The sequence below is a fragment of the Vombatus ursinus genome, unplaced genomic scaffold (genome assembly GCF_900497805.2).
Source record: "Vombatus ursinus unplaced genomic scaffold, bare-nosed wombat genome assembly UNPS02014799.1, whole genome shotgun sequence".
Lineage (NCBI taxonomy): Eukaryota > Metazoa > Chordata > Mammalia > Diprotodontia > Vombatidae > Vombatus > Vombatus ursinus.
The window spans coordinates 51,009,460-51,022,122 of NW_020954577.1; positions in this window are offsets into that span (position 1 = coordinate 51,009,460).

The following is a 12,663-nucleotide window of genomic DNA, read 5'->3' on the forward strand; positions in this document are numbered from 1 at the left end:
CATTGGTGAAGGATATATTTGTCCCAACTCTGTGACTTCTCATCTTAAAGAATTAGCAGAGGGGACTGAGAGGAGAAGTTACTTGTCCAAAGTCACACAGACAAAATGGATCCCTATGTCAAACTGTCTGCCCCTGGAGGAACTTAATAAATCTTAGCTAAGATAGAATAAAACAATGAGGTAGCATGAAAAGAATCCTACAATTGGGACTTGGGATCAAATCTTAGCTCTGTTGTTTACTACCTGTGTGACCCTGAGCAAGTAATTTCACCTCTGTAGGTCTCAGTTTCCTCATCTGTAAAAGGTTTGATTCAAATCCAACAAGCATTCTTTAAGAACCTGTGCTGAGCTAGATGCTGAAGATATGAAGCTAATAATGAAACAGTCCCTGCCCTCCAAGAGCTTTTCTTATGTTTGGTGTCTTTTCTTTCTTTCTTTCATTCCTTCTTTCTTTCTTTCTTTCATTCCTTCTTTCTCTCTTTTTCTTATGTTTGGTTTCTTTTCTTTTTTTGGGGGGGATTTTACTTTATTTACTTTGCTACTCTGTTTAATACCTTTGATTTAAGTTAATGTGTTTTCTGTTTGGTATGGTAAAAGGAAAAGACCGTCTGGGGGATTGTGAACCATGATTTTAATCAGGGCTGACCCAAAGCATGCCAAAAACCTGGGGGAACTTTAGGGGCTCATTTTTGAGCAAGGCCTTAGGTTTTTATATGTGTACATATGGATATAAATGGATATATGTATATATAGATATATGTACTACACACATTTAATTATGGATGTCTATGACCTCGGAATCCGTAATACTTCAAACGTATCAGTGAAACCCCATTATGAAAAACTGACTGGGAACAGAGGGGTTAAAACGGACCACTTTGATTGTCCAGTACTCCTGCTTAGAACCTTTCCTTACTCTCCAATCCATCTGGGAGATAGCCAGCATCAATTCTCAGCATGACACAAAGTGTCTTCCTGAGAAGATCTGTTATACAACTAAGTCCCGGTTAATGTGAGTAATAGATCCCAGGGTGTGGTCACTGCATTCAAATTTGCACTACTCAAAATTATAATTATGTAAAATATGGTAATTGGGGTTGTATGAAGTCAAAATTATCTGGGATTCATTTTCTATGGACCAGGCTCTATGCTAAGTACTTTACAATAATTATTTCATTTGAATCTCACAACAACCCTATGCAGTAGATGCTGTTATTATCCCAATGTTACAGGTGAGGATACTGAGATAATCAGAAGTTAAGTGACTTGCCCAGAGTCACACAGCTAGTAAGTATTTGAGTCCGGATTTATACTCAGGTTTTCCTGACTCTAGGTCCTGCAGTCTGTTTACTGTGTTACTTAACCCGAATAGGAACTTGGCTGTATACTGGTTGTGTCCCTGTTTCAGGATTTCCATCTTTGCTGAAAGGGGAGGGTGGCATTTTGATTCCAAAGGTCTCTTGCTGGGTTTCTTGAACCAAAGGAAGGTAGGGGTTGCTAAGCATGGTTTTCACTCATGTCTCATGTCAATGAGACTCTGAAAACAACAGCAGAGCTCAGAATGAGGAAAGTCTTACAAATGAGTAAGAATTGACTATAATTTCATTCAAAATGAAAAATGGAAGGAACTTTTTGTTCTCCTGAAAATGATTTGAAATCCATTTAGTTTCAGATGCCGCATGACACGACCAGTCGAGAGAAAAACAGTGTAGGAGAATCCAAGAAAAACCCTGCTATTAAACCCAAATTCCATGAAATCAGTTAAACACAAATTTAAATGGTTGAGGTTAACTTGCCCTGCCAACCCAATGAGAAGAAATATAGGGAAATGACATTTTCCACAACAGTGAAAAGTTGGCATGGTTTTGTATCAGGGATAAACACATTGAATGAAGGTGATGAGATGCAATGGAGAATTGTTGGAAAATAAGCAAAAATGACCTTTCTCCCCCTAGCTTCTAATTTAATTTGGGCTGAGGGCAAAGAGAGCCTTACTCTGAGTAGTACTTATTGAAAACAAGGCTGATGATGTGGGAATCATATTAATTTGGTTATCAAGTTCCTATGAGCAGAAATGAAAAGCAAGGATGGAGTTCCCAGAGAAACCTGGAGACAGTAAGAATGGCTGGCATTTATATAGCACCTACTATGTGCCAGGCGCTGAACTAAGTGATTTACAATTATTATCTCCTTTGATCCTCACATCAATCCTGGGAGGTGGGTGCTAGTATTATCCCCATTTTGCAGATGAGGAAACTGAGGCAAACTGGTTAAGGGATGTATTTGAGGCTGTATTTGAACTCGAGTCTTCCTGACTCCAGGCCTTGTGCTCTGTCTGCTGTACCACGTAGCTGCCCCAGGGAGGCTTCATTGACCTCAGCTATCTGAAGGATAACCACATGGTTTAGGCTGCTTGGTTTTAGTAAGCAGAACTATGTTACAAGGAGGCAGATGTTTCAGGAGAGGGAATGAAATTCTAACCATTGGGCTCAACAATCATAGGGACTGAGAGCCCTGTCACTGGAGGGGTGCGAGCAGAGGCTGAATAACCCTTCCCTGGGGGTGCAGTAGAAGAGGTTCATGCCGTAGGTCACTGTGGCAGAGGAGTCAAACTTGGGGCCCCATGGGCTAGAACCAAATTAGAATGTAACTGTGAAATGTTTAACAGAATAAATAAAGTTATGATACAACATAGATAATGTTAATTTGTGGTTTTCTAAGTCAAGGTGCTGCCTGCAGAGTTCTCTATCTATTTGACTAAATGACCTCTAAGGTCTTTTAAAGTCCATCATAGAACCACAGTCTATGAGCCTCAGAAGGGACCTCTGTGGCCATCTTGTATTCCACGGGGGGACGTCTCACTTAACCTCCACCCAGTGGGGGGCGGCCCATCACCTCCACAGCAGCCCATTCCCCTTCGGGGCACATCTCACTGTTAGGAGCCTCCATCACCTTCTTCTCCCCTGCCCCACTTGTTCTTAGTTCTGAGACCAAGGAGAACAAACAGGTAGATTTCTTCTTCCACCCAATTGTCCTTCTAGACTCAAATGGTCTCCTTTCACCTGAGCCTTCTTGTCTGCTGGCTATGTATCCTTCATGCCATCAGCTGATCCTGGTATGGCATGTGTCTGGACCCTTCGTCTGGACACTCCAGCTTTTCATTGGTCTTCCAGAACCGAACACATCTTCCACATGGTCCATGTAGAGCAGAGGACAGCAGGTCTCTCGGCTCCTTAGCTCTGGACTCTACGTTTCACTGCCTGCTTCCTCAGGAGAGCAGTGACTTTCCATTGCTAACTCACCATGAGTTTGCTCTTTACGCAGATCTTTTTCATATCAACTTCATTCTCTGAGGTAGAGCACTACTAGTCTTACTCTGGGTGCTGGAACCAAGGTAGCCAAATTCTTGAGCAAAATGTGCCCACCATTCAAGCCAAATGCCACCAGACTTTGCTTTCTCTCTGCCAATTTATTTTGCTTTAGCGCCATGCTGACTGTCCCCCAACCCTTCCTCATCTTTCTCTCTCTTTGATTTTCAGAAAGACCAGAGGAGCAGTTTGGAAACCTGCTTCTTTGGGTCTCCTTGTCCTTGCTGTGATTTGGCAGAGAGCGTTTGGTGCAGAAGACAGAAGGCCGCCTTCCTTGGCCTCTCATCTAGCTGACTAGGGAGCAATCCAATTAAACAATAACCTGTTTCTCTCTTGGTCCGTTACATAGCTCTTCTGCTGTGGAAATGCAGACACTTTACTCTTAGCTCTGGAGTAAACTTCATTTCAGGGCCCAGAGCCTGGGACCTGGATTTACAAAGTGCCCATGTGGTTACATTATCAGTCTATGACCGGCCCTCTGTTAGAAATCGAGAACTTGCTGGAAGCCTGCAGGGATTTTTTTCTTTTATAAAGATAGGAAAACGAGAGATAGAAGTGAAGAGAGAAAAAGATAAAGGAAGAAAAGAGTGGAAGAGAGAAAGAAAAGGAGAGAAAAGAAAGGAAAAGGACAAAGGAAAAAAGAAGGAAGAGAAAATAAGAGAAAAGTAGAGAAAGAATGAATGGAAGAAAAGGACAGAAAAAGTAGAAAAGGAAGGGAATAAAAAGAAAAAAGAATGGAAGGAAGAAAAGAAGGATGAGAGAGAAAGGGAAGAAAAAAGTAAGGATAGAAGGACAAAAGGAAGGCAAGAAGTGAGAAGGGGAGAGAGAAAGGAAGAATTGAGGATAAAGAGGATTGAAGGGAAGAAAAGTGAAAGAAGAAAGTCATGAAGGAGAGATGTAATGAAGTAAAGAAAAACAATGAAGGAAGAATGAAGGAAAGGGCAAAATAAAGAGAAAGAAAGGAAAGAAGGAAAGGAAAAAGAGAAAGAGAAGAAAGAAGGAAGGAACAGAGGAGGAAGGAAAGAAAAGAGGACCCCATTCAGCTCTGACAGTATGCCTGTACTGGATTTGGCCAAGTGTTTGGCTTCCCAGGTGGGTGAGGGGTGAGCTCTGCTCCGAGGCCACACTGAAATAAGGCAGAAAGTGATTTGGCAAAGGGCAGTTCCCAGGCTCAGGTGGGTCCCCAGGGCCATCCTGCCCTTTTTGGAAACTTCTCCCCCAGGGCACAAAGGTGTTCAGGGATACCCCAGGTCTTGGCAGATCCCACTGACTAAGAGGTCACAAGGACTGCTTTCTGTAGGGAAAGTGTGGCATTCATCACTGCCTCAGGAGGGCTGGGAAAATGGCAGGTGAGCTGTGTATATGTGGTCCTAAAGGATCCCAGGAACATAGATCTGGAGCGGAAGGGATCCCAGGGACCATCTTTTCCAATCCCCCCATTTCCTAGGTGGGAAAGTAAGGCCTTGAGAGATTAAGGTCGTTGCCTAGGGTCAAACAGCTGTTAAAGGTCAGAGTCAGGATTTTGATTCCCAAACCCACACCCTTTCCCATCACAACAAAAGCTTGGGGGCAATTCACCCCTCCACTTAGTCTGCCTGTGGACCCAAACCCAGGCTCTCAGGGCGACCCACTCCAAATGGCTCTTGCCTGAGTCTGGCTTTGGGGAGAGCTGGGAAAGAGAGAGATGGGAAGTGGTAGCCTGAGTGTTGAGTTTGGCCTCTGATTCCAGGCTCCACCAGCTGAGCCTTCCCTCTCCAAGCAAAATTCAGGGAGGACAGACAGCCTTTGGCAAGCTGTCCAGGCTCTCTGGCTCCCAGGTGCTCCCTGGAAGATACCAATGACATTTACTGGCGCCTTAGTAAGCTGGGGGTGTTGGCCCACACTCAGCAAGGAATTCTTTTTCCCCTAAAGAACAACTCCTTTTCCCTTCTTCTCCCCTCCAGAGTCTCCACTGGCCAATGATGCTTTCTTTTTCCAAGGCAGCCAAGGCAACGGGGCCATGTTTCCTCTTACAAAGACATCCAGGTTGGGGGCTGAAGAGATAGGGGGGTGGAAGAAGGAAACTATGAGCAGCCCCTTGGAGCTGGGTTTCCAGGACTCAGGCAGGGGCTTTTCTTTTTCTCCCTTCCCCCCTTTCTCCATAACCATCCTAGGAAAACAGAGAAGACGGTGCCCGGCAGCTGCTGACTGGCTGACAGACAGTTTCCGCAGGGCTACATGAAGGTCTTTGGTTTTCATGTCAGCCGGATTGGCAGATGAATGACACCAATGAGGGCCCGTCGGGATCCCCTCTGGGGACGCCGCCCTAATTGATAGACAGAAGGCAAAGAGAAGGATTGTTTTTGAACTAGAAAAGAATCTGCTTTTTTTTCTCCCCACTTTCTGCAGCTCTTTCTTCGCTCCTTTTTTTCTTCCCCCTTTAAAAGGTGTTTTGTTCCTTAGTGGTTACTGAGCCTAATGGAACCGAATGACTTTTACCCTTCACAGCTTGTCAGTCAAAAGCCCAACTTGAGGCCTGTTAAATAAAGTCCTTTCAGAGGCAGACAGAGGAGGAATGTGTCAGTCATCCCACAGGCCTTGTTGTGTTTGCCTCTGTCAGAAGGGTGATAGAGGAGAGCACATTCCCAGCAGCCTCTGAGAGGCCCTGACAAATCCAGGTAGGGGATGGGGGCCCAACTTGGCAGCAGATGGTTCATGCTAAGCACTGGTTTGGTGGTGGGTGTTTTGGGGTTTTTTGGTTTGTTTTTGTAAAAACAGAAAACCAGCCTCAGAGTGCTGGGCATATCTGGAAAAGGCAGGGACCTTCCTTTCCATGAATGTGGCTCTTAGCTGGGAATCCAGCTTGGCTGCAGTGCATTCAGGTGGACCATAATTTCAAGGCAATTGGGCCATGATACCCTGGCTTTCTCCTAATTCTTTCCCCCTTCCCCTGTAGATTTCAGTCCATTAATCTTGTCCATTAGGTTAAAATTGCTGGGCATTTTGGGAGGGTCCCGAACAGTTGTGAACCCTTATTCACTGTAGACTGAATGTTTGACATTAAAAATGCCCACAATTAGACACACTAATCACCTATTCCTTATGTTTCAAGGATATTTCCTTTTAGGGTTTTTTTTTTTTTTAATTTAGACGGGGAAGAGGGTGGAATGGGCGTGGGGGGGAGTGGTCTTAGACAAAACAGGGCCTGTTCTCAGGGGGCTGGAGAAACCTCTGGTGCCCACACATATATTTTTGTTCTGGTGCTGTGACCTAGGGGGTTCTCTCAGGAAAAACAGCCATCAGTCGGCCGGGTGACTTGATGACGGGGCCAGGCCTGGCCCAAGCTGCTGGGGGCTCTGTAGTGCATCAGAATGAGTCTTGTTTGGGCTGGGGATAAACTCGGGGATATTATTTATTACTTGTTTGTTTTTGTCCTCCCTCCTGGAGGTTTTGTCTCAAACAAAGGCTGTATTTTGAGAGTTCCCTTCTCCACCCCTCCCCTTCTCAGCACCCTCTGGCAGGCAGAGGTGCCTGAAATTCTGTCTCCCTGAGCTATAACCTGCAGTTTTTGTGTCTGGAGAAAGAGGCCCACCATTTACCCTCAGTTCAGCTGGGGAAAGAATATTTGGAGACCCCAGGACTGTGAAGTGGACTGCATAGGGGTAGGCTCTTCTGTGGGTGGGAGGTAGGGCACAGCAGGGCAGGGCTGGGTCAGGTGCAGAAGTCCACCTGGCTTTCAGTTTCCACAGAGACAAGGCTGTCATATGGCAGCTCCTACTTGAATGTATGATTTTGGCTGACGGGGTGAGAGGCAGTATGGCGTAGTTGATAGGGAGCCGGCCTCGGAGTCGAAAAGGTCTGGGTTCAAATAAGACTTCAAATACTTTGCTAACTGTGATGCTGGGCAGGTTAATTAACGTCTCTGACTGTCTCAGTTTCTTTATCTGTAAAATGGGGATAGTAATAGCACCTACCTCCCAGTTGTGAAGATAAAACGAGGTAATATTTATGAAGTGTTTTGCGAACTTTAAAATGCCATGTAAATGACAATTACTATTTTTAGTTGTTGTTTCTGTGGTTGGCACCTGTGCCACGTGTAAATCACATAAACTCTTTAAGATTCTAGGTGGCCAATGAGTTACTATTCTGCTCTGGTGGAGCAGGCCTTCACACAGATGACCAAACAGCTCTGGATGGAGAAGCCCTAGATGCTGAGTTTGCTTGTTCCCATGCTGCTAAAGGACAGAAAAGGCGTCATTGTCCCTTCTAGGATTCAGTGCCCTGGGGCAAGGCCCTAGTTGCCCCACCCTGGTGAAGGGTCTACTGTTTCCCTCCCCCTCCAACCTCATCACTCCCATGTGGGGATCCATGAATTGGTGGGTCTCCACCATCTGCCACTCGCAGAGACAAAGCATGAGACCCTGAAGGCCTGTCCAGAGCATTGTATGTCTTGACAGGGAGAACAAAGAAACATCTCTCCATCCCACTTCCTTTCCTTCCCTCCCTCCCACTTTTCTATTGACCATAGACACATGCCCAGTTAAGCTTCTGGGGTCACTCTAGGAAGGGAAGATGGAGATCAGAGGGGCTGCTCTCTGGTTAGAGGCTGATGGAGCTAGAGCAGCTGCAAGACTGATGAAATTAGACAAGGTGATGGGCACGGTCTACGTGAGTGATTTCAGAGACCTGGGTGCCCAGCGTTTTCGCCTCAGTGTATCAGGAGGTATCTGTTTAAGGAACCAGATTACGCAAATCTTAAACTAAACCCGAACGAATGATAACAAAACGCTGCTCTTTTCTTCGCCGTGTCAGGACTTAGGTCTTCTTATGTCTTCTGTTCTCCCCCCAACCTTAGTTGAAGTTCTGTGTGCTATCTCAGACCCTATGAGATCTCTGCCCTGGGCTGAAAAATGAAGGTTCTATCTTAGGATTCGAAAGCATTCAGTGGAAAACATTCCTTTGGCAGAGCCATGAAAAGCGTGATTTGAGTTTTGACTTCCTGAGTCTCTCCTCCTTGGATGTTAATTATCTGCAGCACTGGGAAAAAAAATAACAAAAGCTCCCTTCAACACAGACAGAGAGAGACAGAAACAGAGACAGAGAGACAGAGAGACAGAGACAGAGGGTGAGAGACAGAGGAACAGAGGGTGACAGACACAGAGAGAACTTTTGGAAAACAGAAAAGACTTCTAAACATGAGAACGGTCACTCCATCCTCCATCCCCCCCAAGACCTTTCCCATTCTTTCATTCCTGAAACCCAAAATAGGCTAGATGCCTTCTGTTTTATTACATGAATATTAACAACCATCCATCAAACCACACAGAATGCTTTACAGCTGATACAAAAATACTCTTAAAGTAGAGGGGGGGATATATTATGGAAATAACAAAGTCGTCAAAGAAAGTCACAGACTCAAACTCTCAGCACGGCATTCAGCCTCTGTGAGTATTCACAAATTCAATTCAAGGAGTCTTTATTGAGCTCTTGCTATGTGCCCAGCTAGCTACTTAAGGTACAAAGACAGAAATGAAACAGCTTGCTCATTAACTCAGTAACTCTCAGATCAGTCAATCAATCAATCAATCAATCAACCCAATCCACAAGCGCTTAAGCACCTACTCTGTGCCAGACTCTGCCAATCGCTGGTGATGCCAAGACAGAAATAAAACAACTTGCTCATTAACTTGGGCAACTCTCATAGGCTCTTAGATATAAGTTTGACAAATGATGAATAATTTTTCATCTTTCCTTCCTCCTCTTCTGTGGCTGTGAGGAGGGAAAGCAGAAAAGGAGAAGATACTGTTAAAAGCATTGCCTCTGAGAGATGGGAGCTGATGGCGTCAGAAACAGATAAAGATTCTGTCTATGCAGTCTTGAAAAACATTTTTTCAATTCAATCCAAGACATAATTCATTTTGTGGCTTGGTGTTGTGTAGACCCAACAGTCAACTCTTTGAAGTCAGGGACTGTATCACTTTGAAATTTGTAATCCCAGAATTTAGCACAGTGCCTGTCAAGGTAGATGCCTAATTAAGTCTTTTTGATTGATTGATTGAGATTCTGGCAGGGCACTGGGGTGCTAATCACTGGAGTGTATTGATGATACAAGGGAGATGCCATCTGTAACTTGTGATTGATATTGCAGAGAACCCACCAACATGGGGGCTTGAGCCAGTAACATTAGAGAAAGTTATCCCCTCCCTTGATTTTTCAGGAGTATCCCTAGAACCCTGAAGGGGACACGTATTCTTGTTGGGTGAGTGGGGGAGTCTCATACATTAATGCAAGTGGGAGTTTGGATAAAGATCCCCAAAGTTCTTTACATGCTGCACAATGACCACCCTATAAAATGTAGCTAGATGGCTCATTTTTCCATCAACTGCACTAAGCAATTAAAAGTCTCATCATAAAAAGAAAAAAAAAGCAGAGGTGTCCCAGCTGGTATGGAGAAGATCAAAGCCTGCTAATGTAGAGGTGCATTCTTAGAAATCCTTGGAAGGTAATTTCATTTATAAACAATAAATCCCCCAGGTGGGACTTTTCCTACAGGGCAAGACCGAGCTTCTACACTTCCTTACAGAATTCCATCATCATGATCATAGCTGTTCTTGGTGAATTCAACTCATCAGTCCAGATGAACTGTGTCAGGATCCAGTAAGATCTTAACAGACTAGGACTTCAGGCTGAATCTCATTAAAGCTGAGATTTAATAGGGACAAATGAGGCATAAATGTAAAATCTTACACTCGGGCTCAAAAAAATTCCCTCTGTAAGTATTAGATAGCTAGATAACCATTTCTGTGAAAAAAGATCTGGAGCTTTGAATGGAGTACCCACTGGATGTGGGTGAGTGGTGTAATATGGTAGCCAAGAGAGCCAATGCGATTTTGTCTTGTATCGAGAGGCATAATGCATTGGATTGGGGAGTTGATATTGCCACTGTACGGTGTGCCTTGGTCCAACCATGTCTGGAGGATCCTGTTCAGTTCTGGGACCTACATTCTAGAAAGGACTTACAGAGGTCAGAAGACTTCCAGTGCTAGATGGTGAAGGGCATTGAGATTGTGCCACAGGAGAAATGGTTGAAGGAATTGAAAATTCTTCTGTAGAAGAGAAGAGAGCTGGGGGGTGTATTGGCCATCTTCAAGTATTTGCCATGAGGAAAAGGGAGCTCAGAGGGCAGGACTAGGGATAATGGGTGAAAGTTGGGAAGAGACAGATTTAGACTTGGTGTTAGGAAGAACTTAATTAACTTTAGAGCCATCCAAAGAGGGGTGGGCTACCTTGGGAGGAGAGGGTGGTGCAGTAGATACAGTGCTACAACTGGAGTCAGGGAGACCTGAGAGCAAATCCAGCCTCAGACACCTCCTAGATGTGTGACCCTGGGCAAGTCACTTAACTTCTGTCTGCTTCAGTTACCTCATCTGTAAAATGGGGATAATAATAGCACCTAACTCCCATGGTTGTTGTGAGATCAAATGAGATAATAATTATAAAGTGCTTAGCACAGTATCTGGCACACAGTAAATGCTATGTAGATATTAGTGATTATTATTAACTGTTATCGGGAGTTCTTCAAGTAAAGGCTGGAAGAGCACTGGCCAGGGTGGTTATATGCATGAATCTTGTTCTGGCATTATTTGGACTAAATGGCCACTGAAGCCAGTTCAGGACTTTTAGGAATTTGGGCCATGAGCTGGCTTCCTCTAGGTTGGCTTGTATCTTCCCTTTCTGAGCTGTGTTTGGGGATTTGGCATCATATTTTTTTTAAAACTTATTATGTATAATTGGTATCATATTGCTGGCCTTCTCAATGGGTGAAGGAGAGGCTGGAGGGAAAGAATTTAGAACTCAAAGAGTTAAAAAAATGGCAAAAATAAATAAATTAAAATGTATTTTTCAATCTATTTCTCAATTATCTATCTACTTGTGCATTTATAATCTGCCCCTCCCATGACTACCCTTTCCCCCCAAATGAACCAGAAACCCCTCATCGTCAGCATGGACAGTACAGCAAAGCCAATACCTGCAATGCCATCCCCGAATATCAGTGTGTTTCTCTGCATTATTAAGCCCATTCCCTCTCAGACAGGAGGTGAGGGAGGGGTGTGTTTTCAATCTTCTGGACTTATGGTTTATCCTTGCATTGATCAGAGTCTCAAAGTTGTTCAAAGTTGTTTTTTCTCTCCAAAATTCTCCTACTTTTGCTCACTTTGCTCTGCATCAGTCCATAGAGGTGTTCAGGGCCATATTCTTTCAAGATGTTGGAGTCTTATTTTATTAATCCTTCTCTGGCTCTCACCCCCAGCCCTCCTCCACAGGCTGCTCTCAGTCCTGCTGGTTAAGTATCATTGCAGGATATTAAAGTGACACCCTCTGTTAAGAAAACAGACTTGGAACTCTAGCATTCCTTATAGCAGGGCATAATCTCTGAATGGGGGTATTCATGAAGACCAAGACCCCCTTCTCTCTAGCTCACTTGCTGGTAGACCACCACAGTCAATGGGACAGCCCCATGAGAGATAAAAACTACAGTAGGTTCACCTGAGTATGAAATTAGCTTTAGTTAGTTGAAGCTACCATCATCTCTTGCCAGACATTGGTTGCAATGGATGCCATCAGGGTGGTGCTGTTCCCTCTGAACCTCTCTATGGAACACTTCTAGGCCAGAATCACAATTTTTAGAAGTAAGAAGGAGCATGGGATCATCTAGTCCAATGGTCTTATTTTACAGGAAAGGAAACTGAGGCCCCAAGTGAATAAATGACTTGCTAGGAATCACAAAAGTACGAAGTAGCGGAGTTGAGACTTGAACTGTATCTTTGGATGCCAGATCTGACTTCCTCTCTCCATGTGCCATATTGCCTCTCACAGGGCACCACAATCTAGTGAGACATTATGATTATATTCTTAAAAGGTTGGTATCTAGGTGGCTACCCCAATCTCTCATCACCATCAATGTCTCCATAAAAACAGCAGATGAGCAGATGGGCTCGAGCCTTTATTTGGTAAATGATGTTGTATTAAAAAAAAAATGGGAACTTGGAGGAAAGCAGGTATGAGAGTGCATTCTGAAGGTATTCCAAAGCAATCTGTGATATAGGGGAAAAGCTCTCAACTTCTCTCTCTCTCTCTCTCTCTCTCTCTCTCTCTCTCCCTCTCCCTCCCTCCCCCCTTTCCCCCCCACCCCCAGAATTCCTCTCTTTCCCTCCTTCCATTCACATGTTGTTTCCTGTACCTGACATTCCATCAATACACCATTTCATCCCTTTGCACGGACTCTCCCCCATACCTGCCATACTCACCTTTGCCT